The sequence below is a fragment of the Ambystoma mexicanum genome, chromosome 3q (assembly GCF_040938575.1).
Source record: "Ambystoma mexicanum isolate Mex_15411 chromosome 3q, UKY_AmexF1_1, whole genome shotgun sequence".
NCBI classification, from domain to species: domain Eukaryota; kingdom Metazoa; phylum Chordata; class Amphibia; order Caudata; family Ambystomatidae; genus Ambystoma; species Ambystoma mexicanum.
In genome coordinates, this window is record NC_090926.1 from 876,509,319 (window position 1) to 876,513,847 (window position 4,529).

Consider the following 4,529-nt stretch of genomic DNA (forward strand, 5'->3'; position numbering starts at 1 on the left):
CCAATTATTACTGTGGTGATATTACTTTATGGATGTTTGATTGCCTTGAGATGTGTCGGATTGCCTAGGAATTGTGATAATTGGATAACCATTTTGGATTCCTCCTCTTTTTAGGTAGAGGGTTTTTGGTAAGGTTCAGCCCACTAATGGCAGATGGCTTTGTGCAGAATGAGTTCTAAGGACAAAGATAGTTGACAAAGAATCTCAATTTCCCCCACCACTGTAGCAGAATAAGCCACTGGCGTGTGGTATGGGAGAATGAAAGGTGTGAATGCTAACATGCCCCTTAGTTATGGACTGCACCTTTATCTCTAAGCTTTCTGTTTATACTCTTGTATGCGTTGATTTGAATGCTCCCATTTGCTTGTTTTAAATGTATTCCAACTTGTCAACTGTGTAGTGCTGAAGGGTGATGGTATATAGCTGGCTTTGTATGATGACTTTCTTACGTGTTAGACTTCTGATGCAGATGAAGACACTAATTTAGATCTGACATGATAGCCAGCATGTACAATAATGCTGTTAATTCCCTGGCATTGTTTCTATGAACTACGTGGGGCTAACTTTTTTTTTCTTCCTTTCAGAACTGAGAAATGCGCCAGACAAAACCTGCTCGGAGGGCCGACTCCTCGAACATAACTTTCTCCCTGTAATATTGTAAGATGTTTTTAAAATGAAGATTTGTTTTGAAATGTATCTTGTGCCATGTACTCATTGAAGCTGCACTGCCTTTGAACTTGTGATAGCCCAATCAATGGCTTCACTAGCTAAGCAGCAGCGCTAGAGTAATACCTTGTTCATAACTGGAGCTTCTGTGAACAAACCGGAGTAACTCTTTTAAAAACAAGTTACATTTGCTTGCCAGTACTGGAAAAGGGTGGGCACTAAGGAACGGCCTTAAAGTGGTGTTCCGTCCAGGGAAGAAACCTTGATCGATAAATTGTGATTGGATGGCGTGAGCGTATTCATGTCAATTTTAGAAGTTGCTTCTTTCTTTTTGGTGGTCAATATCAAAGTTGTCCTTGTTGGGGCCGTTGGGGCTTATATCTGGGTACTCTGTGGTCTCGTATCCTTGTTCCTTCCTAGATGTACTTTTTGACACTGCTGCTTTTTAAATCACTTCTTCATACCACATCCTTTTTCTGTTTCAGACCGCATGTTTGTTTACTTGTGCACCAAGACTTTCGATTGTGATGTAACTCTAGGTCACTAAAAATGGTACCCCCTAAGGTGTTCAGTCCAGGGTGAAACCTGGATCGAGAAATTGTGACTGGATGGCGTGAGCTTCTTAGTGTCAATTAATATATTGCTACTTTCTTTTGGGGGAGCCCTCACTAGTACTCAAGCAGACTTTTGTTGGGATTCACCATATCCTTAAACTTTCCCCCCTAATACATGCTTACTGCACTAAAAGATGAGGTGAAAATAGATAATTCATGGAGCAACCGATTAAAGTATAAGGCTCTACAATAGTATGAAAGAACATCTAATAAATGTTACAAGCCCGCCTGGTTGCCATTACATGTTTAATCTGTGTTATGGCCTAAATATACATGAAAAACAACTTTACTCTTTACACAATCTCTATGTTCACAGCGGCCCTGCTGCACCCCTTTCCTTCAGGGGAGATTCCTGCTCACCTGAAACATGCACTAGTTACCCCTCCCCTCAAAAACCTAAGCTGTTTGGTAACTATCGACCCAAATACTTGCTACCGCCCCTGATGAAGCTTATGGAAGTTGTGATCACTCTGCTTTTACAGTTTTTGGGAGCTAATAATTGCGCCCGTTTTAATCCTGTTTTAGGCCCTTGTTGGGCAGAGAATCCGTCATATCCTCACTTCTGGATAATCTGACACTTCTCCAGGACTGGGCAGATGTTGGCGTTGTAATCTTCCTTGACCTCTCTGTGGCTTTAGACACTGTGGACCATGGCATTCTGTGACCCATCTAGAGCGGGCAGTGATTACAGGGGCTGTACTGGCTTGGTTCTATTAGTTCTTGCTGAACTGACTCAAACCGTTACCCTGCAGTCTCCTTCTGCACTGGCCTGCGGTGTCCCCCCTTTAGTTTAATCTGTTTTTGGGTCCAGTGGCGACATTATCTCAGTCTGGATTTTCTATACACCTATGCCGATGACACAAAATTAGTGTTTTGGTTGGACTGCCCTTTTATGAGCCTCCTGCCAAACTCAGATTACCTCTCCGCCTTAGGCAGGTGGATGTCTGCCAATTTGCTAAAAGTCCATGGGGTAAAAACAGAAGTACTGGTGTATAGCCATCAAGCAGCTGACAGTTCTTGGGCCCCTCGGGTTTGTCCCCATTCACTTGGCCCTCATCCAAGGCCAAGTACATCTGTGAAAAGCTTAGGGGTGAGACTTCTGTCTAGTGGTTCTCGTGAAGCCCAGATTAGTTGTTTGTAATGCTGGTTTCAGCAAACTTGGAGTCTTGAGAAAGATCTTGCCACTGTTACCGTCTGACCAAGATGGTCACCTCAACAATATTTGGGATCTCTGGATTACTGCAATGGGATCTATCTGGGGAAACCAAAATACCAGGTACAACGGTTGCAAGTACTTCAAATTTCAGCATCCAGACTGGCTATGAATGCTCCTCGATTGGCCACTTCTGCCATTCTGCTGCACCAACTTCACTGGCTTCCGATGGCCGCTTGTATTGAGTTTGACTGTCACTCATCGGGCTCTTCACGATGCTGGTACCAGATGGAGCGTTACACCACACTAGGAGCAAGCCCTTCTTGGTGTTAGCCCCTACTTTATGGAATAGGCTTCAGTTATTGTCATTGAGGAGCATTTCTCCTTTTGTAAAGCATTAAAAACCCCATCTTTTGTAACTGGCTTGTTTACATTGCTAGGGATCTCCCTCCCCTAGTACTCCCCTGTTCTTAGCGCAGAAGCGCCTGTGGGCATGGTCATTCCTTGGTTTTGTGTCTTTACTTTGGCATGTACATTACAATAGGCTCTGTTATTCTCTGTTCATGTCGTCACTTAAGTGCTCTGAGCATTGTCTGAATAGTCAAATTGTTAATCCCAACTAGGGTGGCAGCCTGACTGCGGTGAAAAGGAAATGGAACGAAGGAGAGCTTGAAACGAGAAGAGGTAGGAACATTGGAGACCTACAGACATCATATACTGAGACTGAAACTTAAGTGATACTTGGGATGTATGGTTTTTGACTAGATCGGTGGGCTGCAAACTGGGGGTCCTGAAGAATGTCCGGCAGATGGGAGCAGACTCTTTAAACTGGAATTAAGATGACTGCTTTTAGTGTTTTTAAAAAATGAAGGTGACTGTCTATCGTTTATAAATGCAGTTTGCTTTTCATAGACAAATATAAAGAGCCTGGGCCCCTGGGATTTTGGGGGTTGGTAGGGGCTCAAAGTGGGGTGTGTGGGCTTGGTATGAAAAGTTGGAATGCCACTGGACTAGATCCTCCTAATCAGGCCAGCGGTACTGGAGGGAATTCTTACTGTGGTGATATTAGTTTATGCATGTTTGATTGCCTTGAGATGTGTCAAAGTGCGTAAGAATGTAATAGTTGGATAACCATATTGGATTGCTCCTGTTTTTAGGTAGATGGTTTTTGGTAAGGTTCAGCCACTAATGGCAGTTGGCTTTGTGCAGAATGAGTTCTGAGGACAAACATAGTTTGCCAAAGAATCTCCCAATTTCTCCCACGACTGTAGCAGATTTGTCTACAATGGAGAAGAGTGTAACCCTTGTATCTAATAAATAGGTAAATACGCCACTGGTGTGTGGTATGGGAGAATTGAAGATGTCAACTGTACACTTCAAGTGAAGGTTTTCAGAGATTTCTTTGTCAGTGCTGTTAGGCAAGATTGTATGTAATAACCCTGTGGGAGACTACAGCAGCCTTGTCCTCTTGGCAAAAGGTAACTCACCCTTTGGTATAGGCCTTTACTGCACAAGGTGGTAGTATGACTGAGCAGCCAGGCTTATCTCAAGAGGGATCAATGTGAGCTGTGCCAAGTATAGTTTCACAGTGCCAAGTATTCAAATAACACTTGCACTCAAGGTTTCTTGATTAAATAATTATTTACTGACGGTTTTAAAATGAGACTTCTTTAGGGGGCATGGCTCCTTGGAAGCTCCCGGCACTGAGCTCGCCACTGACTGTCTAAACACCAGCAATTCTACCGACAGAACTCTCCAGTAAGCGGCGTAGTCCAAGGAGAAGGCATGAGGCACGTCTGGCTAGAAGCAGGATTTCTATAACTGCCTGTTCACTTGTATGTAGCAAAGAAACCCGCCCCAGAGGGCTTGCAGAAAGCAAGATGGCGGGCGCAACGAGCTTGCACTCATAATAGACTCTGCAAATGAGGAGATGGTGGAACGCTCGCAAACCTCGCAACAGCTAGCTTCGGAGCTGCATGAAACCATGTCGGGCCCGCTGAAAACTAAATGCTCAGGAGCACTGCAGATTAAATGCCCCCCGGGCAGCGAATACGAGGCAGGGGAGAAGGGCCATTCATCACGGCCTGCATGGCCGC

The 4,529-nt window shown here is 44.3% G+C and overlaps 1 non-coding gene across 1 annotated transcript; it reads left to right on the forward strand.

The window, feature by feature from the left end:
- The first annotated feature begins 720 nt into the window (after window positions 1–720).
- LOC138448241 (small nucleolar RNA SNORA50) lies at window positions 721–856 on the forward strand. Its single transcript, XR_011260084.1, has one exon. It is a non-coding gene; the product is annotated as a small nucleolar RNA SNORA50 (small nucleolar RNA).
- The last annotated feature ends 3,673 nt before the right edge of the window (window positions 857–4,529 follow it).